Source organism: Chiloscyllium plagiosum, unplaced genomic scaffold, assembly GCF_037043375.1.
Source record: "Chiloscyllium plagiosum isolate Xiang-an unplaced genomic scaffold, Cpla_swu_hap1 HiC_scaffold_40, whole genome shotgun sequence".
NCBI classification, from domain to species: domain Eukaryota; kingdom Metazoa; phylum Chordata; class Chondrichthyes; order Orectolobiformes; family Hemiscylliidae; genus Chiloscyllium; species Chiloscyllium plagiosum.
Window position 1 is genome coordinate 21,741,283 of NW_028270178.1, and position 27,125 is coordinate 21,768,407.

Genomic DNA, 27,125 nt, shown 5'->3' on the forward strand with positions numbered 1-27,125 from the left:
GGAGCAGTTAATTCTCCCAGTTCAAGGTTTGGTTTGGTTTGGTTTTGCAAGGCTATCTTGGATCTGATTAAATATATTCAAGTATTGCCTCAATTTGAGGAGAAGGATGCAGAAGCTGTTTCTCATCTCATTTCATAATGTGGCTAAACAATTAAAGTGGCCAGTGACCATGTGACTCTTATTAGTCAAAATAAAACTCTAAGGTAGATCTAGTGAGGTATTTATATCATACCATAAGATGGATCTGGAGCGTAAAGCCATTTTAAGTGCATATGAGAATGTGCTAGAATCCTACAGACAGCATTTCAGGAAAATAATGAAGGGGCCTGGTCAAACTTACATGTTGAAATCATCAAACAAGTTAATTTTGATTGGTGGTTAACAGAAAAAAAAATCATCAAACCTATGACGCTCGAGGAAAGACAATTATGTTGATGGATTTCAAACGTTTACTTCCTGATGTAACAAGTACTCATGTGCAAGAGCAGACAATGAAAACGGCACAATTATCAGTTGAAATGCCCAATGATTTTGGGTTGGTTGTGAAATCAAATGTTGGCATCCAACGTCAATTCCAATCCGTAAGGGATAGAAATTGACGAAAAGAGAAGTCCTCACGTTGTAAGGGAAATGCAGTTCTTGTGGAGATCGTGTGGATAACTTACCACGGGGTTAAAAAAAACCTTTGAAGGGGAAACACATGTACAAAGAGTCCAGTCTTTTCACGATAATAAAGTAGGACACATGAAACCACAGCATTGATGTGTTAGGAAAATAGGATAAGCCATGTAGTTTGTTGGAATGGTAACGGAAAGCACAGTGGGGGCTAGAAAGATGCACCAGACTGTACAATCTGGTCGGAGATCGGTTATAGAGGAAGTGCCAGCTCTTCTTAAACTATGAACCTGCGTAGGCTAAGCTTTTTTTTTGCGTAGGCCAGGAGCAGCAGGTAAAGTGGTTCAAAGGTTAAGAGATGCAGGATCCGCTCAATCTTTGATGTTAAAATATGATGAAATATGTAGCTCTGAAGGGCTATTCCCTGAAAACGTGCCAGCAACGCGGCGAGAGAACAAATGCTCATTTATGTAGAGTGAGATTAGATTGTCAAGTGAAGAGTGGAGAAACCCGTACCTTTAATACCTATTCCTGCGTTTGCCGAACACTTTTAAAGAGTCTTAACTGATTGCATAGGACCCCTACCTAAAACAAAGAGTGAGAATTACAATAATAAATGAGCCCACTAGATTTCCAGAGGCCACTCCATTATGCAATATCTGAGCTAAAGGGATTGTGGAGGAGTAACTCAATTTTTTCAACAGATACGGACGACTCACAGATTTACAAATTTTACATCAAAATTATTCAAGGAAGATATGGATAGATGAGGAATAAAAGAATTTAAATCTACTGCTGACCATGCATAATCACAGGGAGCGCTAGAAACGTGGCATTAGACATTAAGGGCCATGTGAGGACTTATAGGCCAGATTATCTAGGTGAATGAGATATGGAATTCAATTTGTGCATTTTTTTTATAAACAAATTTTGACAATGTTGCCCCATCACCACGTTTATTTAGAGCTTGTTTTTTTTTTTCAGACGGGTCCTAAAGGCACGGGTTCCGATATGTCTGGGTTTATGTACGTGAAAAAGTTTTTCAGTTCTTCTTTCCTTCAAAACATGTGTACAATTAAAGGGGGGGTGGGGGGCAGATCTCCAAGATCAGGGTATGCTTTGGTTTCGTTTTAGCCAGCTGGTTTGTTTACATCCACTGTTCATAATGTAGCTGGGAACCCAGAGAAGCTGATGGCAACCCAAAGAAGCAGTCCCATGCTGATCCATTCTGTCTTTCTCTGACATCGCTCCGGTAAAGACCTGTGATTCATTTTACCGTTTTTCTTTTGTCAAAGGGATTTATGAGGATGTTGTAAGTACTTGAAACAGCATCATTAAGTTGTGATGGAGTTGACTGGGTTTTCAGTGCAGTTATGTTATTCGGTATTCTGTTCTCTTTTCCTCGTGTGTAAATACATACCGATTTGTTTGAAATCGAGGGGGTGGACCAGTTGCATTATTCCACTTTACACCTGCTTAAAATAAGCAGAAATATTAGGTTCTGGGCTACATTCCTTAAATGTTTTGAGGGCATCTGGCATGGTCAATGCCAGGTGACAGAACATTTTTCTTGGTTCCACCTGATAGATGTCTGAGAGTACATAAAGCATTAATTCATTCAGAGGAACACATGTGTCCCCGTTCCACTAAGACCGACACATTTTAGTTTTGGAAAAAGACCTGGCTAGACACATCAACCTTGTAATTTTATAATCTCTACAATCCTAGGCCTCCGATGATCCAAGGAATATCTGTCTACCTGCAAATCATTCCCAGCCCTGATTTGCACTGCCAAATTGTAGAAATTCACATTTCTCTATATTAAACTCCCCTTGACACGCTTCAGCACAATGGCCCATCTAATCAAGGTCCTGTTGCACTCTGAGACGACCTTCTTTAATGCCTATTCCACCATCAATTTTGGTGTCACCTGCAAACTTACAACTTACAACCATCCATCCTGTCTTCACATCCAATGAACATAAATTGCATGTCACAGTGGAACGAGTTCCGACTGGTCACACGGACCCTTGTCGAATACCTTGCTGAAGTCACTGCAGAGAGCATCCACCACTCTTCCTTCATCAGTCGTATTCGTCACTTCTTCAAAACTCAATCCAGTTAGGCAGATATTATTTTCCACGCACAAAGCCTTATGGTTGATCCCTAATCGCATTATGCCTTTCTAAATACATCCTGTCCCTCTAAATGCCTTCTGTAGCGTTTAGAACAAGGACCTGGTAGATCTAATCGAATATGAAATCCCTGCTTGGTGCTGTTAACCAGGGCCCATAACAGAGCCCTGTATGACAGATATAAACAAGGGTCTCACTCGGATGTTTCCTTTCTTCCTGATGGTGGAAATTGAATAAAGATTTTTTTCACCTGTTGTCTTTCACTGTGTCTCACACTTGCACACACACAAAATGGGTGCTAGGGGGAAAATAAGCACTTCCGCAGTTAGGAGGTAGTGTGGGGGAATAAAAAAGAAACAGGAGTGTCAGACATCCAGTTCACTCTGTGGGAAAAAAGTAATAAAAAGGAAAAAAATAAACAACTGTCTCACTCGGGTGTTTCCTTTCTTCCTGGTGGTGGAAATTGAATAAAGATTTGCACACCTGTTGCACTTCAACATGTCTCACACCTGCACACACACACAATATGAATGCTGGGGAAAATAAACACAACCACAGTTAGGCAGTAGTGTAGGGGTAGAAGGAAAGAGAAATAAACAGGGGTCTCAAAAAGTCTTCTTATTGACAAGGCAATGCAACCCTCTTTGACCATTTCTTGTTACTTTTAATGGGATATGTATTCTTGGGTATTTACTGCCCATCCATAAACCCCTTGCAAACGCATTACTGTGATGAGCTCTGTTACGGAGCTGAATGAGTGTGCAGGACATGTAAGAGAAATTGAATGAACTGAGAGCTTACAGGCACCTGTGTCTATGACGAGATCATAGTCCCAGATTGTATTGGAAATAGATGCCTGAGTTGGAAGACTGTTTTGACAACAATTCGAATTTAACAAATCAGTTTAAATTATGCCCCACAATAAAAAAAAACAATCAAGTTTGAATTTATTGTTTTGCCAACATTGAACCACTGAAATGATCCGATGTTGGGATATAAAAAAAAACATGCATTTTGGAAACTGGACAAAGGGTATATGCCACCGACTGAGACCAACAAATTCGGAAATACTCTCTATCCAACGTACCTTTTCATATGAAATATATTCACAGTAAAAAGAAAGGTGATGATCCCGGGAGATCTTCAGCTGGAAGAGTAAAGTCACAGAAGTGACAGCCGCTGTGTGGTTTTGAAACTAAGTTGACGTAATTTCAGTCAGTGTCTTATTAGAACAGCATACTGTTGTAGATTGGAAGACAGATAATAAGCAGAGAAGGGAAAGGAGAGTTGAGAATTGCAAATAGTTTTTGTTTAATGTTCAATTTTAGAGTTAAAAAATCTAAATTGATATTATTTTCTTCAAATAGTGGAATTTGTGAGTTCTTGCTCGTTCATACTTTAAGAGACTACGAGGTGAGGCGAGCTTTTCTGGGTGTTTGCTTTAATGAACAGAGGAGTTCAAAGCCATGTCGTATCACGTCAACATTGTAGCTGCCAATTTCAACTTGCGCTATAAACTCATTTATCTTGTTTCATATGTTGCATACATTTAAATACAACACTCTTCGTCCTTCACTGACTGCTATTATTCTCATATTGTCCCATTACCTTATGTGCCTGAAGTTCTGTTCCTGTCCCTTTCCATACTCTCTATTCTACATGCATCTTCTGGAAATTTTAATAAAAACTCCTGTGCCTCACCCAGTTTAAATAGTTCAAAGTTCTTGTGATATTAATTTGCACCATGCATTTGTCTACTTGATTCTGAATGCTTCATGTAACATATTGCAAATTCTTCATGCAATAGCATCGGAATGTTTGTGCCTGTATGTAAATATAATTGTCTGTTGTAGGTTTTGGCTCAATATATAACAACCAGTAACAGTGGTGGACTCTCCCTCTTTATGGGCATTTAAGAGGGCATTGGATAGGTATATGGAGGATAGTGGGTTAGTGTAGTTTAGGTGGGCTTGGATCGGTGCAACATCGAGGGCCCAAGGGCCTGTACTGCGCTGTATTCTTCTATGTTCTATGTTCTATGTAACTGTTATACGTATGACGTGTCCGTGTCACTGTATATAGAGAGTGCTGTATGTTGGAGACATTTGTGTCTCTATGTAAATACAGTTTTGCACTGAATATGTTTGCAGCTATACCTAAACACTGTTGTCAGTTTGACTTGTTATGCCTTTTATAAACATTGTATGTTGGATCTTCTTTCTTTCAATATGGGAACAAAAACTGCTCACAGGACTCTATCAGTACCTTGTACAGAAGCAGGAAGATTTCCCTGCACTTACACTCTGACCCCCTTGAAATAAGATCCAATATTCCATCAGACTTCTAGATTACCTGCTGCACTTCTGTGCTAGTTTGCTGTGTTTTGTGCATATTTAATCTCAAGTCTCCTTTTGTTACAGCTTTCTGAAAACTTTTCTCTCTTAGGATGTTGTTCTGTTCTGCTGTTCGAATTTCCAAAATGAGCAAATTCACACTATGCAACGTGATTTCCTATTTGACAAATTCTGGTACAAATAGTTCACCTATGAATATCTCTCTAAACTGTTTGTACCCCTCTCGTAATTTGCCTTCCCACCTATTTTTATGTCATCCACAAACCTGGCTACAGCACATTCGCTTCCACTCTTTAATCATTCATGTAAACAACATTACATGTTATACATACATGTGTTCTACAAATAAATGCACGTATATGTTTATATATAATGTATTCGTGTTGTTGTATGTTGGATTACATTGTGGCCATGCATAAATACTATTCTGTATTGGAATTTCTCGTATATAAAAATAAACATCATCATGCATTGGACCTGTTTGCGTACTATTATTGCAGACGGCGCTGTCCTTGTTTTACATAAATGTTGTTATAGATTGGAAGTATTCGTGCTTATGGGTGAATATTAGCGCACATTTGAAGTGTTTTTGTTTCTGTATAAATGTTCATGTGTATTCTAACTGTTGGTGTTTGTCCGTAAATATTGTTTTGTATTGGTACTGTTTCAGTTGAGATACGGTCAATAAAGCTGTTTATGTATATGTAAACATTATTATGCAATGGTGTTGTTCGTGTTCATTCATAAATATTGTTGCATATTCAAACTGTTTGTGTTATTACATAAATAATATTCCGTATTGGAGGTGTGCGTGCTTCTACATAAATAGAGTTGCATGTTGGAAATTTCGTGCAGAACAGACCAGGTAAGTCTATCCGCTCATTATACCTTACTTGTTTCTGTACTGCACATCAAAACTGTGCTCTCTGAGAGCATGATCAGTGGGTTGGCAAGGGAATATGAGACTGCTGGCTCCAGAAACTATTGAGGCGCTCAAAGGTTTACACAGGTTGGAGAATAGTGAAACTCCTCTTCGAGTCTCCAGCATGCAGGTGGAAAACATTCCAGGGGAAGATCCAAATATACTATGTATGTTTGTATATTATATTATGTACAGGACATAGTACAATACAGTGTAGAACAGAACCTTCAGCCCTCAATGTTGCGCCGACCTGCAAACCACTGTAAGCCCTTCCTCCTACATTATCCCATCATCATCATCCATATACCTATCCAAGGACTGTTTAAATGAACCGAATGTGGCTGAGTTAAATACATTGGCAGGCAGGGAATTCCACAGCCTTACCATTCTCTGAGTGAAGAACCTGTCTCTGACATCTGTCTTAAATCCATCACCCATCAACTTGCAGCTATGCCTCCTCATACAAGTCATCATCCTAGGAAAGGACTCACACTGTCCATCCTATCTAATCCTCTGAACATCTTGTATTTCCCCATTAAATCCCCTATAAGGCTTCTTCTTTTCAATGAGAAAAGACCCAAGTCCCTCAGCCATTCCTCGTAAGACCTTCCCTCCAGACAAGCAACATCCTGGTAAATCTCCTCTGTACCTTTGCCAATGCCTCCACATCCTTCCTGTAATGTGGCGACCAGCATTGTGCACAATATTCCAAGTGAAGCTGCACTAACATTTTGTACAGTTGCAGCATGATATCACAGCTCCGGAATTCAATCCCTCTCCCAATGTCACCCAACACACATATGCGTTCTAATCAGCACTATCAACTGGGTGGCAACTTCCAGGGATATATGTGCATGGACACCAAGACACCTCTGCACATCCAAACTGCCAAGAATCTTTCCATTGACACAGTACTCTGCCTTCCTGTTACTCTTCCCAAAGTGAATCAGCTCACATTTATCTGCATTGAACTTCATTTGCCACCTCAGCCCAATTCTGCATTTTACCTGCAGTTCTTCTGTAACCTGCAACATTCTTCCACACTGTCCCCCACTCCACCGGCTTTAGTGTCATCTGCAAACATACTAACCAATTCACCTATGTCTGTGTACAAGTCATTTATAGAAATTGACAAACAACAGTGGTCCCAAACCAGATTTTCATGGCACACCAATTGTAACTGGACTCTAGGCTGAATATTTTCCATCAACCACCACTCACTGCCTTCTTACAGAAAGTCAATTTCTAATCCAAACTGCTAAATCACCCTCAATCCCATGCCTCCGCAATTTATCCAGACTCTTACAACGTGGAATCTTATCAAAGGCTTAACTGAAGCCCATTAACACCACGTCAACTGCCCTACCCTCATCCACGTACTTGTTTACCTTCTCAAAAACTCAGTGAGATTTGTGAGACACGATCTGCCCTAGACAAAACTGTGTTGACTATCTCCAATCAAATTGTTGCTTGCTAGATGATTATAAATCCTATCCCTTATAATCCTTTCCAAAGCGTTTGTTACAACAGACATAAGGTTCACTGGTTTATAACTATCTGGGTCATATTTACTGCCCTTCCTGAACTAGGGCACAAAATTTGCAATCCTCCAGTCCTCCGGTACTGAACCTGTAGACAATGACGACTCAAAGATCAAGGTTAAAGGCTCCACCATCGCCTCCCTAGCTTCCCAAGATCCTCAGATAAATCCCATCTGGCCCTGGGGACTTATCTAATTTCACATCTTCCAGAATTTTTAGCACCTCCTCTTTAATAATCCTTTCTATCCCTTAACTTAGCCTACTCATCTACAATATTTTCCTTTTCCTGAGCGAAAACAGATGAGAAATATTCGTTTAGCACCTCTCCGATCTCCACAGTGTCCACATGCAACTTCCCACTTTTTGTCTTTGACTGGCCCTATTCTTGCACTAGTCATTCTTTTATTCCTCACAGACCTATAGAAAGCTTTATGGTTCTCCTTTATTCTACCTGGTAAAAACTGTTCATATCCCCTCCTTGCTCTCTTAACTCTCTCTTCAAATCCTTCCTAGCTAATCTGTAGCTCTCCATCGTCTTATCTCAACCGTCTTGTCTCAATGTCACATAAACCTCCCTCTTCCGCTGAACAAGAGTTACAATTTATTTAGTAAACCAAACTTACCTTACCTTATCACTTTCTCCTTGCCTGACAGGGGCATATCTATCAAGGACACGCAATATCTGTTCCTTAAACCAGCTCCATATTTCGATTGTCCCCTTCGCCTGAATTTTATTAATCCATTCTGTGCTTCCTAAGTCTTGCCTAATCGCATTATAATTGCCCGTCTCCCGTCTCCAACACTTCCCATGTGGCATGTACCGATCGCTTTCCATCGCTAAACTGAACACAATCGAATTTTAGCACTCTCTCCAAAGTGCTCATCTACAACTAAATCAAACCCCTGACGTGGTTGATTGCCAAGTACCAGATCCAATGTGGCCACCCCTCTTGTCGGCCCCTTATATACCTGTGTTAGGGAACCCTTCTGCACACATTGGACAAAAACTGTTGTATCCGATGTAATAGAGTTAGAGCATTTCCAGTCAATATTGGCGAAGTTGAAGCCCCATAATGACCACCCTGTTCCTTTCACTCCTACCCAGAATCATTTTGCCAATCCTCTCCTCATATTTCTTAAACTTTACGGAAACCTATTTTAAAAACTCCCAGCAGTGGGACTTCTCCTCTTCTGTTTCTAACCTCAGCCCATACCACTTCAGTAAACAAGTCCTCGTCAAAAGTTCTTTCAGTCACCATTGTACTGTCCTGTTTGTAGACGTCGGATCTTCCCCAGAATGAGCCTTAAATATCCATATACCTGAAACCCTCCCTCTTGCACCATCCCTGCAGCCACACGTTCAGCTGATATCTCTCCCTATTCCTTCCCTAGCTATCACGTGGCACGGGTAACAAACCAGAGAAAACAATTCTGCTTGTTCGAGCTTTCAACTTCCATCCTAGCTCCCTGAAGTCCTGCTTTACATCCCTCTCCCTCTTTCTACATATTTCGTTGTTACCAATGTGGATCACGATATGGAGCTGATCACCCTCTCCCTTCAGGACCCCAAAGACACAACCCCGTGCGGGCGGCACGGTGGCACGGTGGTTAGCATTGCTGCCTCACAGCGCCAGAGACCTGGGTTCATTTCCCGCCTCAGGCGGCTGCCTGTGTGGAGTTTGCACGTTCTCCCCGTGTCTGCGTGGGTTTCCTCTGGGTGCTCCGGTTTCCTCCCACAGTCCAAAGATGTGCAGGGTCAGGTGAATTGGCCATACTAAATTGCCCGTAGTGTTAGGTAAGGGGTAAATGTAGGGGTATGGGTGGGTTTCGCTTCGGCGGGTCGGTGTGGACTTGTTGGGCCGAAGGGCCTGTTTCCACATTGTAATGTAATCTAAATATAATCTATAATACCTTCCAACAGATTCCATGTGACATGATACGCTAACTGGCATATGTTTCCTGCTTTCTGTCTCCCTTTTTAATGCAGCTCCTCCACCTGTTATCTTCCAATACACAGGGCAGAACGATGAATCACCGGAAGAGCAACAGTTTCAAGAATTGGATAGTAAAGCTCTTCACTAATTGGTTAGTGGTTTCTCTATTCTCCATCAGAGTGAATGATTTATTTCGGGACTGAAATATTCTGACTGGTGTGTGGTCACATTAATGGAAGTAAGATCTTGATGTCCTGGCTGCTAGCCCTTCTCCACAGGACAGGTGATGGGAAACCTTCTCCAACAGATCGTCCTGAGTCGGACCTTCACCCTGGTCTTATCGCCCAACTCCTTCAGATTAGTACTTACTTTTACTTTCAAAAACATTGCTTTGGTGAAGAAACCAAACAAACATCACAGTTTGACTCAACCCTACCAAACAAATGAAAAACATTTCTTACGTTCAAAAGTCAATATTTACATAAAGATGACCTACCTGAATGATCCCATAAATGATCAGATCCCACCTTTAACTGTTGAAAAATTTCTCAAGCGGTGGACTTTCCCCACTGTGCCTTGGCGGCAGCTGACCCGAGCTTTATGTCTATATCCCACAGCACGTAGACCTGGACCATGCAATGTGCCAGTCTGTGACATTCGGTCAGGGCTCTGGAAATCCAACAAATTCCAGGCAAACGAAATAGCATATTTCACCGAGTTGATGTTCCTCCAGGTTAAGTAGATATTTGTCTCAGTGTGCACCCTGGGGAACAGCCCACATAGTAGAGAGACATAAAGATGTACACAAAGGAAACAGACGCTTTGGTACAACTCGTCCATGCCAGTCAGATATCCCAATCCAATGTAGTGCCATTTTCCAGCACTTGGCCCCATCCCTAAAAACACGTCCTATTGAAAAACCCATCAGATGCCTTTTAAATGTTGTAATTGTACCAGCCTCCACCACTTTGTCTGGAAGCTCATGCACCACACTTTACATAAAGAAAATGTCCCTTCAGACTCTTTTATATCTTTCTCCTCTCACCCTAAATCATGCCCTTTAGTTCTGGACTCCCCGACCCCAGGGAAAAACACGTCTATTTACTCTATCCATGACCCTCATGATTTTAGAAACCTCTACAAAGTCACATCTCAGCCTCTGACGCTGCAGTGAAAACAGCCCCAGCCTGTTCAACCTCTCCCTACAACTCGAATCCTTCAACACTTGTGAATCTTTTCCAAACCATGTCAAGTTTCATGACATCCTTCCGATAGGATGGAGACCAGAATTGCACACAATATTCCAAAGGTGTCGTCAACAACATCCTGTACAGCTGCAACATGACCTCCCAACTCCTGTACTCAATATTCTGACCAATAAAGGAAAGCATACCAACTGCCTTCTTCACTATTCTATCGATCTGCAACTCCACTTTCAACGAAGTATGAAACTACACTCCAAAGTCTCTTTGTTCAGCAACATTCCCTACGACCTTACCATTAAGTGTATAAGTCCTGCTAAGTTTTGCGTTCCCAAAATGCAGCAACTCACATTTATCTGAATTAAACTCCATCTGCCACTTTTCAGCCCATTGGCCCAATCTGATCCAGATCCTGTTGTAATCTGAGGTAATCTTCTTCGCTGTCCACAAACCTCCAATTTTTGTGTCATCTGCAAACTGTACCTCTAATGTGTCATGCTATTGGTGTTGGGATAAACCTTAACAGAAGCACTGCATCTTTTTCAGACATCCTTTGCAAAAGCACATTCCAGAAAGAGATGTGTGAAGGAGGACTCAGTACCACCGCTCCCAGGACCTTCTCTCCTTTTAATCCAGTGCATAACCTCACACATTTGTTCCCCATTGCATTCCAGCCGCCAACTGAACCTTCAGAGAATCCTGAACGAGGACTCACCCCACTGAGTATCTGTTACTGTCTTTCAGGTCTGGCAGCATCTGCCCAGACAGAGATAAAGCAGAGATAATGTTTCGAGTCCCGGGGGGCAGGCCGTCCTTCGCGGCAGTGTGTTTTGAAACTTGATGCGGGGACACAAAATTCCTCTATCACTTTCACCTCTCTGTGAGGAGATTTCATTCTGATCCATAGTATTGTGTTTGGCCGCATCTGGAGTCGGCCCCTTTTGTGTTTTCTCCCCTGAAAGGTTTGTTTCTCTATAAAGAGTTTCCCTTGAAGCATCTGCTAACGGTCACTCGGGGCACGAGAGCGGCCGTTAACCGCCATCTCGCCATCTCGCGGGGCTTGAGGGGGCGGGGCCTGGAGCTAAAATGGCTGCGACGGCTGGTCCCAGCCAGAAAGGAGCAGAGTCGGAGGAAGAGAGGACTGTGTCGGTAAAGTGCCGTTCCTGAAGTTAATGATGGTGGTTATTGGGGGGGAGAGCGGAGAGATTCTTGAATTTGTTTCTCGCTCCCTCACACTGTCCAGCACGAGGGCGATAATTATTGTCTCTCCCTCCTTCCCTCACACTGTCCAACACGAGGGCAATAATTATTACTTCTCACACCCTCACACTGTCCTACACTATGGCGATAATTATTGCCTCTCAAACACACCCCCACACTGTTCAAAACGAGGGCAATAATTATTGTCTCACCCTCTCTCACACTGTCAAACACGGAAACGATAATTATTGTCTCTCGCTCCCTCACATGGTCCAGCACGAGGGCGATAATTATTGTCTCCCTCCCTCGCACTATTCAATACGAGGGCGGTAATTATTGCCTCTCCCTCCCTCACACTGTCGAACACGACGGCGATAATTATTATCTCTCCCTCCCTCACACTGTAAAACATGAGGGCGAGAATTATTGTTTCTCCCTCTCTCACACTGTCCAACAAGAGGGTTTTAATTATTGTCTCTCCCTCCCTCACACTGTCCAACATGAGGGCGACAATTATCGCCTCTCCCTCCCTCTCTCACTCCGTCCAACACGAGGGCGATAATCATTGTCTCTCCCTCCCTCACACTGTCTATCGCGAGGGCGATAATTATTATCTCTCGCTCAGTCACACTGTCCAACCCCAAGGCGATAATTGTTGTCTCTCGCTCCCTCACACTGTCCAACACGAGGGCGACAATTATTGCTCCTCCCTCCCTCATACTGTCCAACACGCGGGTAATAATTATTCTCTGTTGTTGCGATGTCTTTGATCCGGGAACTTCACTGTTCCGCAGGTTAGAAATCTCTACTGTCCAGGAATGGTAACTGCAGCCACCTTGCAGAAATGCTCAGAGTCTGTCAAGGTCAATAAACCAGCTCATGTGAGCAAATAGATTCTGTCTGTACACTGACAACTCAGTTTGTAATAGGTTCAGATTGAGAAATAAAACAGGCTGTACATTATAAAGAATGTTGCTTGGATATTTGTGAACTTGTCCAGTTCGATTTTATTCAAAATTGAGCACAATTTTGCAAAATAATTGAGCAGTAGTCTGAAAGATTTGAAATAGAGAAAATGTTAATTTCATGATAAAATGTAAAACTCAGCACCACTGATTGTTTGAGGCTGGATCTGACACATTAATCCTCTTTCCCCATCTGTGCAGTCACTGTTGGAAGTCTTCAGTGTTTCCAGTAGCTTCGGTCATTAATTCAAGTTCCCAAAGGGAGCAGTATCTCATTTGTCGTGCTCCAGAAATCCCTGTGCTGCCATCAACATGTAAATAAGGAATGGCAAGCAGCGGAGAGGAAATCTTCGAAGATGGAGAGTGTGGCACTGGAAAAGCACAGCGGGTCAGGCAGCATCCGAGGAGCAGAACAGTCAAAGTTTCAAGCATAAGCCTTTCTTTACGATTTATGCTTGAAATGTTGTTTCTCCTGCTTCTCGATCTACTGTGAATTTCCAGCACCATACTCTCTCGATTCTGATCCCCAACACCTGCAGTCCTCACTTTCTCCAAACCTATCTAGTCAGGTCCACGCCTACTAACAATCCACCTCTCCTCCTGGCACCTTCCTCTGCCGAGGCAGAAATTGCAAAATCTGCGCCCATAACTCCTCCCTCACCTCTCCCTTCACCTCTCTCCAAGGCCCCAAAGGAGCCTTCCACATCGATCAAAATTTCACCTGCAGTTCCACACATCATTTACTGCATCCGTTGCTCCCGATGTGGTCTCCTCTACAATGGGGAGACAAGACGCCTACTTGCAGAATGCTTCAGAGAGCATCTCCAGGACACCCGCACCAACCAATCCCATTCCCTGTGGCTGAATGCTTCAACTCCCCCTCCCACTGTGCCAAGGACATGCAGGTCCTGGGCCTCCTCCATCATGTTCCATTTTGGGACCCTCCAACCCAATCGCATCAAGTTGTACTTCACCATTTTCCACATTTCCCCTCCTCCCAACTTCCCCCGGTTCCAACCTTCTACCTCAGCACTGCTATCATGACCGATCTATCGTCCTTCCCACTGATCCACTTCACCATGCCCTCTGTCGTTTTACCATAACCCCCACCTCCCTCCACCTCTCACATTCTCAGCTAACTTCCCAACCAGCCCCACCCCACCTCCCATTTATCTCTGTACACTGAAGGTTCCCAGCCTCATTGCTGATGAAGGGCTTTTGTCCGAAATGTCGATTTTCCTGCTCCTCGGATACTGCCTGACCTGTGCTTCTCCAGCACCATATTTTTGACTCTGAAGCTTCCGAGATACCGAACAGTGTTGCCTGGTTCCACATTGTAATTTCACAGAAATCATCATCAGAAAGATCGAGCAGCAATCTGATGGATCTACTAGATACATTTATGCATTTCTAGACAAAAATCACCAATAAATCTTATCTTGAGATTTTTCCTTTGAAATTGCTTTAAAGTTGCGACCTTGCAATGGCTCGAAATCAAATTCGGGTCAACTGCTTGGAAGGCAGCTATGCGCACCACTATAACACCATCACTGACAGCGAGCTTGTCAGTATTCCCAAACACATTTAACTAAACCGTGATCATCATCAAGAGAATGGGGCTGAAATAAAAACAGAATTGACTGGTAAAGCTCAGCATTACCGGCAGCATCTTTGAAGTGTAATCAGAGTGAAACCGTTCAGTCACCGAACCAGAAACTTTAACTCTGATTTCATTTCTCAGAAGCTGCCAGTGCTGCTGAGCCTTTCCAGCAACTCCTGAGATTGTGTCGTTGTGTTTTACATTCCTGGACCCCTGGGAATAATTTCTCAGCATCTACTCTATCAAGCCTCTGTCCTTCAGAATCTGATACATTCTAATGAAATTGCCTTTCTATTTTCTAGTATATAGACTCAATTTATTCTGGTACTCAGCGCAGGAACACATCGAGTACTCAATAGTGAAGATTATTTTTTATGATTCATTAATGTATTTGGGTAACCGCTGGCTGGGACACCAGCTATTGCTCAAAGATAATTGCTGTGGGAAAGATGAAGATGGGTTATTGCTGCAATTATTTGGTGCAGGTTAACGCACCAAAGGAGGGAGTTCCAGGATTTTCAACCAATGGCACTTGTAGACTCGAGACTTTTTCTAAGCCGGGGAGAGTGGCTTGATGTGGAATTGTCAACTGATGGTGTTCCTATGTATCTGATGTGCCTGGCATTCTAGACTATAGTGTCATGAGTCGAGAAGCTGTCCTGTAAGGAACCTTGGTGAATTTCTGCAGTGCATTTTGTCTATGGTACACACTGCTGCTACTGAGTGTCGGTGATGGAGACAGTGGATGTTTATGGCTGTGGTGCTGTGCAAGCTGCACTGCAATTGTATTCTACCTAAATATAAAGAGCACAACTACTCTCCATTATCATCAATCCATTTCACAGATGGATATCTAATGGTTACACGAATCTGTTGTACAAACCTGCTAATATTACAAATGATCATGAAATTTTACACAGATTCACCTTATCCTCTAACAATGGTCTGAAGGACATCACACTACTGTTCCACTTTCTCATTTGTAAAAGCTGGGGATGAGCTGATTGACACAGTGTGTGTTGCAGGAACTCAGGGAAGTGTCAGTTATTGCATACAGACCCTATGTATATGTGTGTGTTTCTGCATGAATATATGTATATCATGTGTTTTTCTGAATCTGTGTATCTCTGTGAATCTGTCTAACTGTCTGACTATCTGTGCTTGTGTGAGTATGTGTTTGTGTGTTAATATGTCTCACAGTTGTACTAATATTTGTCTCTGTTTGCGAGTCACTCCTTGTTTGTATCTCTCTACAATGGGCTCTCTGTTGCTTTGGGGTTTGCATCATTCGAAATGTCTCTCTGTCCATGTTTCTTGTGTTTAAAGTGACACGATGTTGTTGGTCATGTTGACGTGCATCTGCGTGATTTGTGTGTGTGCCCACTTCTGCCTGGAATGGGACATAGTTTGTCCTGGAGTGAAGTTTGAATTAACTATTTGATGCATTGCTTTTAATTGATGTCTCTGACTCTCCCTGTCTGTTTGTCCCTCTTGTGTTTAAAGTGATAAAATGCCACCATCTACTGGCCTCACCAGCCACTACACAAGCTGAAGATTTTTGTTTCTGGGACAATTAATTCTGTTATTTCTGACAGTCTCACAATGACCTGAGTGACGCAAAATCGCAAGAGGCTGCGCAGTGATGTCACCCCAAGATGGCCGCCCCCATGGAGAAGGACTGACAAGGAGGCGGGGGAGGAGGCAAGAGGAGACCAAGACAGGGCTATGAAGCAATGCAAATCCGCTCCCCCTGTGGGTAAGGAGGAGGAATCAACCGCCATTTTCTCAAGGAATAAAACTTCCATTTCATAGAAATGTACACTGCGTTCTCTATCTTCCTTTCACCATCCTGTGAGAAGGCAGCACCTACCCCCTGAAATACCAACATGAATTATTTCAATGGTATAACACAGAACATGTGTCACTGTTAGGAGCCTCAGAAGTATGAACACTTTCAACATTGCTGTCCATATTGTTCACAGTTGTGCAGGCTCGCTGGGTTAGACATGGGAAATGCAGGGTTATAGGGATAGTGTGGGGAGGGGATGGGTCTGGTGGAATGCTGTTTGATGGGTTGGTGCGGATTAGATATGCCAAATGGCACCTATGTGTCGTGACAGGATTGTGTAATTCTCAATCAAAACATGCAGTGCTAGAAAAGCACAGCCAGTCAGCCAGCATCCGAGAAGCAGGAGGGTTGACATTTCAAGCATAAGTCCTTCATCAGGAATTACTCCACTCTCCCCGTTGTATGATTCTTAGTTAGTTGGATGGCTGCTTTGTGATATAGAGTGATGCTCACAGCAGAGGTCAGTGCAGTCTCTCCTGGGTCAGTGACAAAGACACAGCGGGGTCAGTGTGGTCTCCCCAGTTCAGTGACAGAGACACCATGTGGTCAGTGTGCACTACCCTGGGTCAATGACAGAGACACAGTGGAGTCAGTGTAGTCTCCCAGGTTCAGGAACAGAGACACAGTGGGTTCAGTGTCACCTCCGCTTGGTCAGTGACTGAGACACGTTGGATCAGTGTGGACTCCCTTGGGTCAGTGACAGAGACACAGTGTGGTCACTCCTGGGTCAGTGGTAGAGCAACAGTGGGGTCAGTGTGGTCTCGCCTTGGACAGTGACAGAGAAACAGTGGGGTCAGTGTGGTCTCACCTGAGTCAGTGACAGAGACACAGTGGGGTCTCCCCTGGGTCAGAAGCAGAGACACAGTGGGATAAGTGGGCTCTCGTACGGATCAGTGACAGAAACACAGTGGGCTCAGTGTGGTTTCACCTTGGTCAATGACAGAGGCACAGTGGGGTCGGCCTGCTGCCTTAACCCCTTCCACGTGTGGACAGGGATGCGTTTCCTCATGGATTCAGACATGCTGCCAAGCAGAGTTCTGGTCTGACAAACCACGAGCGAGTCATAGCTGGTCAAGTCCCATCGAGACAAATGCAACATACTGGTTCACTGATTCTGGGAGTTTTATTCTTCTGAACGAATTCTACAGTGTTAGTGCTTTGTCCTGATCCTCCAATATGTTACAGTCTGTGCTGTCCGTGATGTCGTTTGTGAGTGGATGGGAAACTGTGCTGTTTGGGCACTTCACCTCACACAGTCCTGCATTAAACAAATCTCAGATCTTTCATAATGTCAGTCTGTGGGAAGAGTTTGCTGGCCCTATTTCAGATATAACTGTATAATTGAAAGCCACGGGTGAGGTGCTGAAATACTGGATGGTGCCTTTATTGAAAAAAGGACTAAGGAAAAGCCAGGGATCTACAGATCCGTGAGCATATTATCAGTGGTGGGTAGAATTTGACAAAATCAAAATGATGGATAAAAAGACAAAGAAAGGGGAGAGACGGTTAACACACAGAGCTTCCAGAGAGGCCTGCACATGGATGATTAGATTAGATTACTTTAGATTAGATTACTTAACAGTGTGGAAACAGGCCCTTCGGTCCAACAAGTCCACACCGACCCGCCGAAGCGAAACCCACCCATACCCCTACATTTACCCCTTACCTAACACTACGGGCAATTTAGCATGGCCAATTCACCTGACCCTGCACATCTTTTGGACTGTGGGAGGAAACCGGAGCACCCGGAGGAAACCCACTCAGACACGGGGAGAACATGCAAACTCCACACAGTCAATCGCCTGAGGCGGGAATTGAACACGGGTCTCATGCGCTGTGAGGCAGCAGTGCTAACCACTGTGCCACCGTGCCGCCCACGCACGGAACTTGGCGATGACTTGGAAAGGTTGTTTTAATCCAGAGATAAAATGCCGATGTTGGATTATTTGAGGAGGAGTCTTTTTTTTTATTTGTTCAGTTCAGTGTTTGATGTTTTAAGTCTAATATTTTCTCTACATGGTTCATATTAATCTGTGATTACATTTTTTATATAAGGTACTGTTGAGAGCTGCTTTATTCGTATTAATGGTACTGATTAGGTTCCCTACAGCCCAACAAGTCCACACCGACCCTCTGAAGAGTAACCCACCCAGACCCATTTTCCTCTGACTAATGCACCGAACACGATGGCCAATCAACCTGACCTGCACATCTTTGGACTGTGGGAGGAAATCGGAGCCACTGGCGGAAACATACGTAGACACGGGGAGAATATGCAAATTCCACACAAACAGTTGCCAGAGGCTGGAATCGAACCTGGGATCTTGCGCTGTGAGGCATCAGTGCTAACCACTGAGCCACCGTGCCGCCACCCTGAGGGCATACAGGAGACACTGAGTGTGATGACAAGTATATTTAGAGAACTGATTACACAGCAGGGTCAGTACGATAGATGATTGACTGTCAGGAAAGATAAGAGGGTAGACCAGAAGTCTCCTATTCCTCTTTTAAAGAGATATTCAATTTTGTGTACTGTTGAAAGCGAAAGTCCCTCAGAGGAAAACAGAAGTACTAGTCAGATCTTGGCACTAAGAATTAATCTTATGTTAAATGGGTTTGTGAAGATGTAAAGAACGATTGTTACAGGGGGCCGTCCTGTCAAGGGCACAGAGAAGAGATTTAGCAGCAGTAGGTGTGAACCCAGTATGGTGCCAGAGTGAAGGACATCTCAAAAGATGTGAAGCATATTGTGAAAGCGGAGAGTGAGAAGCCGGAAGTTGTTGTATACATTGGGAGGGAATGACATCATCAAAACAAGGGTTAGGGCTTTGTGGAGTGAGTCGAAGAGCTTGGGTAGAATTTTAAAGAAACAGAACATCACAAGTAGTAATCTCTGGTTTACTTCCGGTCCCAATTTCAAATGAGGGAAGAACAGGACAGACAAATCAATGGCTGAAGAGGTGGTGAAATGTGCAGAGACTCATTTTTGAGGATCATTGGGATGTCTTCTGGGACAGAAATGACCTGTTCAAAAAGGGAGGGTTTCACCTGAACAGGGAAGGGACCTATATCCTGGTGGGTTCTGTTTCGAGAGGCTATGAACCCTTTGTGTTGGGGAGGGGGCAGGTGGGGCTTTCCTATGTAACATTGAAAACAGACAGAAAGATGTGAATGGTACTGAATTGGAAAAGAACAAGATAATTTAGAAAAGATAGACAACAGCAATTCAGAGCCCAAAGTATTTCTGAAGAATTAAGCTGCATTTATTTCTATCCAAATAAGGCTGATGAACTCAGGGTATATGTAGCAACATAGAACTCGCATGTTTGAGTGATTACAGAAACGTGGCTGAGGCAAGGACAAGACAAGCTGCTCAATGTTCTGGGTTTCAGATGTTCTAGAAATGATAGAAATAGAGGCAAGGCAGGAGGAGGGATAGCATTTTTGATTCAGGAAGGGAGGAGGAGGATCAATATACAGAGTAACAGGTACCACGGAGTGAGTTCCAGATTAGAGTATAGTCGAAGGGTATGGTATGGTTCACATCTGATTAAACAACACGAGGGAGTGAACTGCAGATTGGAATCTAACGGACGGGTTTAGGTTGTTTAGATATGCAATCACAGATACTCAATTACTACTGTACTTAATGCAGATATAACTGAGGGACCATTTAGTGAAAATCTATGGTTTGACGTGGGAAATAAAAAAAGGGATGTTCACTTTGATGGGATTGGACCACAGGCCCCCCAGTAGTCAGAAGGAAATGGAGAAGAAAACATGTTGAGATCTCAAATATATGTAAGAATAATAATGTTGTAATAGCAGGTGAGTTTAATTTTCCTAATCCGGTACCAACCTGAAAAACGTGGTAAGAAGTGTTCGGACCATGTTGTTCCTGTCAGAGTGAAAGGCAAGGCTGGTAAGATTATGGAACAATTGGTGAATAAATGTATTGAAGTTGTAGTCAAGAATAACAAATAATCATATGTTGGATACAGACAATTGGGATCAACTGAATCTCTTGAAGGCTATAAAGTGTATTGGAGCATTGTGAGGAAAGAAATTAGGAAGGGAAAGAGAGATGTGAGATAGCCCTGGCAGATAATGTTCATGATAATCCAAAAAGATTCTACAACGACATTAAGAGCCAGACAGCAACTCCAGAGAGCAAGACCTCTTAAAGATTAACAAGGTTATCTTTGTGTTGAAACTCAGGAGGTGAATATTTTGCATTAGTTTTGATAGAGGCCCGAAGTGAAATAAATATTGATGTTTTGAAAACAGGTTTAACATGACAGAAGAGAAAGTGCTGGAGGTCTTAGAAGACATACAGATAGATAAATCTCGAGGACTAATCAAGTGTATCCATGACATGGTGGGGCATTGGGGAGGAAGTTGTGGGGCAGAATTATTTGTATCATCCAGATACACGTTTGAAATACCAGAGGACTGCAGGATGGCTAATGTTGTGCCATTGTTTAAGAAGGGATGTAAGGAGAAACCAGGAAATTATAGGCTTGTGAGTCTGACTTTGGGGGTGATTCTGAAAGTTGGGATTTATATGCATTTTGAGTGGTAAGGATTGAACAGGGATAGGCAGCATGGTTTTGTGTGAGGAAAATCATGTCTCACAAAATTTGATTAAGTTTTTTAAGAAGTGACCAAAATAGTTGATGTGGACAGAGTGGTAGACATTGTTTACTTGAGCAACAGCAAAGCCTTTGACAAGGCTCTGTATCGTAACCAGTTAGTAAAATTCGATCACATGGGATTCAGGGTGAGCTTGCTAATTGGATACAAATTTGGCTTCATGACAGGGAACAGTCACTGATAGCAGAGGTATATTTTTTGGACAAGAGGTCTGTGACCAGCGGTGTTCCATCAGGATCGGTACAAGATCCACTTTTGTTTGTCATTTATATAAATGATTGTGATGACAATATAGAAAGCATGGTTAGTTAGTTTGCGGAAGGCACCAAAATGGCTGGTGAAGTGGTCAGTGAAGAATGCTACTAAAGATTGCAAAGAGATCTTGATCATTTGCTTCAATGGACTGAGGAGTATCAGATGGAGTTTAATTTGGAAACGTGTGAGGGATTGCATTTTAGTAAAACACACAAGGACAGGAATTAGTGGCAGTGTTGTACAGCAGAGAAGCCTCGGGGTTCAGGTACATAATTCTTTGAAATTTGCTTTAGAGAGTAGGCAGGGTGGTTAAGAAGGCTTTTAGCATTCTTCCCTTCATTGCTCAGACCATTGAGTATAGCAGTTGGGATGTGAACCTTGACGTTTTACAGAGTGTTGGGGAAGCCTCTGCTGGATTAATGTGTGCAATTCTGGTGACCTGTTAAGGAAAGATCAAACTGGAGAGGGTCCAACAAAGATTTATCAAGAAGTCGCCGGGAATGGAGGGTTTGAGATGTAAAAATAGACAAGAAAGTTTAGGCTGTTTCTCACTGGAACATTGGAGGTGGAGGGATGACCTTATTGAGGTTTATACAATCGTAAGGTGTATAGATAAGGGAAATGATGAGGGTCTTTTCCCTATCAAAAGTAGGGGCATACTTTAAAATGAGAAGAGAAAGATTTAAGAAGGATATAAGGGGCAACTCTTTTTTTACACAGATAGTGGTTTGCGTGCTGGAATGAACTGCCAGAGAAAGTGATGTATGCAGGTACAGTTCTAACGTTTAAAAGGCAGAGAGTCATAGAGATGAACAGCAAGGGAAAACCCCTTCCGTCCAACTCGTTCAAGCCAACCAGATATTCTAACTAAATATTGTCCCATTTGCCAGCACTTGGCCCATATCCCACTAAGCCCTTTCAGTTCATTTACCCATAAAGATGCCTTTTAAATGTTGTCAGGAGTGTGGTACTGGAAAAGCACAGCAGGTCATGCAGCATCTGAGGAGCAGGAGAATCGACGTTTCGGTCATAAGACTTCATCAGGAATGATCTGCTGTACTTTTCCAGAACCACACTCTCGATACTGATCTCCATCATCTGCAGTCGTCAGTTTCTCCTTGTCTTTTAAATGCAGTAATTTTGCCAGCCTCCACCGCTTCCTCAGGCAGCTCATTCTATATTCACACCATTCTCTGCATGAAAACGTTGCCCCTTTGGTCCCTTTTAAATCTTTCCCTTCTCACCTCTTGTTTGAACCTATCCATGCCACATGATTTTATAAATCTCTATAAGGTCTCTCCTCGGCCTCCAATGTTCCAGGGAAAACAGCCCCAGACTATTCAGCCTCAAAGTCTTCAACACTGGCAATGTCCTTGTAGGACTTTTTTGAACCCTTTCAGTTTTCATAACATCCTTTCGATAAGAAGGAGACCAGAACTGAATGCAGCATTCCAAAACTGGCCGAACCAATGTCCTGTACAGCTGCAACATGACCTTGCAACTCTTATACTCAATGCTCTGACCAACAAAGGAAAGCATACTAAATGCATTCTTCACGATCCTATCTACCTGTGACTCTATTTTCAAGGAACTGTCAACCTGAAATCAAAGGTGTCTTTGATCAGCAACACTCCCAGGACCTCGCCATTAAGATTTTCCTTCTCAAAATGTGCATTTGGATAAGTTAATGAATACGAAATGTTTGGAAGGATACGGACCAAGCACAGGTAGGTGGAACTTCTTAGTCTTGGAATATGGTTAGTGTGGACAGATTGGCCTGTAGGGTCGGTTTCTGTGCTGAATAACTCTCTGACGTTACAGCAGGCAGTCAAAGGACAGTTTTGTCTCTACATATGCTCCTTTTGTCACCCACCCCAGGGGCAGGGACATGGCATGGAGAGTATTGTGGATGGATGGAGACACAGAGGGTCTCTGATATACAGTGGATGTGTAATGTAGGAAGTACAGAATGGGCAGTTCAAGGGAGAAGAAAGACCCACGGGGAGGGCAATTGGACAGGGACAATGGAAGGAGGGTGCTAAGTTTGTGGGACTGCAAAATTTACCGAAGTGGGGTGCGCAAAATTGGTGTTGGAGGGCTGCAGTTTCAGGATTGAAAGACAAAAATACGGAAGGAAAGAAAGATAGAGAGAAAGTGAAACAAGAAGAAAGAAAGGAAGAGAGTGGGAAAAATATCCACAAGTCGAAAGACGAAGTAGGAGAGAAAAAGGCAAAAAGAAAGAGTATCAGTAAAAAGAGAGAAATAGTATGAGAAAGAAAAAAGATTGAGAGAGAAGTAGAATGTATGAGAGGAGACAGAAAAGAGGATCACTCAGAGATAAACAGGAGTTAAGGAAAGACATGATGAGATTAAAGTGGTGATACTTTCTATTCCGGTTGATCCCAGCTCACTCAAAGGTCTCTCACACTCCCTCTTTCCCATTGTGGACATACCCTGCTCCAGGGGCCTGCTTTAGGAGGAGATGGTTCAGGGAGGGAATGGGGAGTATTAAAGGATCAAACTGGGATTGACATTAAAACACACCCCACACCCTCACAGAGGTACAGACAGAAACACACAGATACTCACTCCCTGCTCAGTGCACATGGTGAAAGGCACAGTGGTTGCCAGAACCTATTTGAAATACCCCCAGGTCTGTCACTCATAGACGCCCATTCCACCCAAGACCCAGCTCATCCAGTCAGCTCCCAGCTCCCTCTTCCTGTGGATCGACTTCCCCAGAGATGGATCACAGCCAGAGTCATTTTTAGTGGGATTAGAAGGATTAGAAGGAGGGAGGGATGGGTTGTGAGAAAATATTGTCTTGGAATGAAAGCTGTATAGATTCTCATCCTGATCAAATTTCTCTTTTCGATTTCCCGTTGATCAATGTTAAAATCACAACTTGCCATTGCCGGGAATCAAACCCCGTTCATCTGCTTGGAAGGCAGTTATACTCACAAGGACAGTACCATCACTGTCCACTTTAACTCAACATAATCCCCAAAGACATTTTATAAAGACATTTGTCATGACAAATTAAACAGAGCTGATGTTCACCCACCGAACGTGATGTTAGGTCAGGTGACAGTAACTGATATAAAGAGGCAGATTTGAAGGAGCATCTTAAATCGAAAGGGGAGCTGGGTCATAGGAAGGTGCAGAGAGAGAGAGAGTCCAGGAGTCCGTCTGGTTGGCCTTGGATTCCCCACTAACCCATCAGCTGGTTCCTGGAAAGGCAGGATTAAAGAAATAGAATGATACCAGGGATTGAATGGAAATGAAGTAAATTACTGTTGAAAATAAACTTACAATCAAAGGGCACAGAATGTTTTTACAAGACATTATTTTCTCCTTATAACACTCTTTATTTTTTCCTACCTTTGTCACGATGTGTGGATCAGTTAATTCAGTGAGGAAGAATGGAGAGGACTCTGTCGCTGCGTCTTACACTCTGGGCCGATAGTGAACGATGATCCTTTCCTCCAGCTCCTTGATTTATGTGTCCGTGTCACCTACTGAGAACGGATTGCTCTGAATGATTGTATCTTTGGTGCATGTCTAACTCCTCTTTCAGTTTTGCTTTTGTTGTCCAGCTTTCTACTGACTGTTGCTCCTTGCTGACAGTACTTTACACTGACTTTGTTCCTGCAGTCGCTTTTGTTTTGTCCCTCAGATTTAGTCATCCTTGCCCATGAGAAAATGAGTGTTGTCACATTGGTGTTCCTCCTTCTCCTTCTGAACATGCCTCACGTGGACTCGTAATTCCATTATCTGCTGTGTCTAATGTTGTCTGTCAGTTACTTGGATTTATTCACCAATTGAATTATTTTTATAACTGGATATTTTGCTGCATACTTTAACTGGTCTCTGAATTTTTTCTGCGTCACCACATAAATAAGCGCATTTGTGCAGCAACTGAGGTTCCGCAGCATATATCCGACTTCTTCAAAGAGAAAATAATTAGCGTAATTCAAGGAATCACCAGCTCGAAAGAACCTTAAAACACACAGAATCCACAGAAGTATGAAGCTGGTGGTAATGGCAAACAGTAAAATCACAGAATCTTTTCTGCTCTCTATCTCTGGGTCATTCTCTGTTTTTCTCTGACCCCTCAGTCTCTTACGCATCTTCACAGCCTTGAAGATGTGTCTGGCAGTCAGAATGTTGAGAAAGAAAATAAAAGTGAATGGTAACATTGGTGTTAAAAAATATTCAAAGTATTTAAAACTTTCCCACCGGTCATTATAATAACTGGGCCTTGTTTTACAGTGCCATGGAACATTGTTGATAATCTTTTGAGGTATATATCGAAAGTAGTTGGGAATGTTCTTTAAAGAAAAGAAAATGCAGATTGTTGCTACAACCCGCTTTGCGGTTTTCGCTGTACAATACTTAGCTTTCATCTGATGAAAACAAATCGCAACAAATCGGTCAAAAGAGAAAGCAACAGTGTACCAGACAGAGCAATCAATGAGCAAGAGGTGAAGCACATAGATAACAGTACAAACAGGAGTGATGTCCAGGAAACACAGTGGAAAATAATAGTAAGGGAATCGGCGAAAGATGAAATAAACAATAGTGAACAGTAGATCAGACGCTGCCATGGCCACCAGATAGTGAGTGATGCATGTAGAAAGACCACACTTCTGCCGAGCTAGGATTACAATCACCACTAGATTAACTGCAAAAGAGAGAGAGAGAGAAAGACTTGAAGTTACTGATCAAACATTCTCCGTGCATGAGCTTAGACTTAAAATAATAGCACAAAGATAAATGTTGCTTCATGTCATATAAAGTTTAAAGAATCTGAACCATAGCAGCAAGCTCTCTCAAAATGAATCATTTGCAATTTAAAAAGAAGAGGAAGAATGAGAACAGCAAATTGTGCACACAAAGCACAGCCATGTGCTCAATCTTTTTTTGGGGGGGTTGGCAGTGGTTGATTTCACCTGGTTTATAGGATACTCAGACTGGCTGGAGATTCCCCTGAGATCACAACATCCACATCAGGACACCTCAAATCAATAAAACAATGAATGGGATGCACCTAACATGGACATTGATTGCAAAATGTCTGTCTTTGGTTTTGGAGCCTCCACTGCTCAGAGTGTCCCCTGAAGTGTATACCCACACTATATGAATGACATTAAATCAATCCACACTGTCCAGGAATGACTGTTGATGAACAGTTGATAGGGCATTGAGTCCCTCCCTCATGGACAGGATTGAGCATCCTGACAATCTGTACCACAGAAGTATCCAGCAATGAATCGAACCACCATATCACAAGCTGCATACCCACTGAAACCATAAGTACTGCAACATTTGACAGGGACTCTCCCACATGGCTGTACACTGTATACTACAGCTCCCACTCAAATGTAACCTGAATCCATGCTGCATTGTTCATAGCAACTTTCTGGTTTAGAAATCACACATTTTATCAGAGTTTAAGCAAACCTTCCTGCCTCGTTACCAGGCTCATGTTCCCAAACACCTCTCCTTGTGAATAGAGATCCCCCTCTCAGGTTCAGAGAACACACTGGGGCTCGGAATCTTCACCACCTAACCAGCATTCTCCATGGCAATCATCAGAGTCTGTTTCTATGATAACATCGTAGAAACCCTATTGTGCGGAAAGAGGTCATTCGGCCCATCGAATCTGCAGCACACTTCTGAAGAGCATTCTAACCAGACCTCACCCAATGCATGTGGTTTTATCATGATTAACTCACCTAACCAGATATCCTGGGCGCTATAGGGCAATTTAGCTTAGCCAAACCATCTAACATGCTCACCTTTGGATTGTGTGGGGAATCCAGAGCACCCAGAGGAAGCTCATGCAGCCATGGGGAGAATGTGCAAGCTTCACACAGACAGTCACTCAAGGGTGGAAT

The 27,125-nt window shown here is 43.0% G+C and overlaps 1 pseudogene; it reads left to right on the forward strand.

Moving 5' to 3' along the window:
- Positions 1–6,063: 6,063 nt before the first annotated feature.
- Positions 6,064–27,125, forward strand: part of LOC148138400 (uncharacterized) — a 39,922-nt pseudogene continuing 18,860 nt past the window's right edge.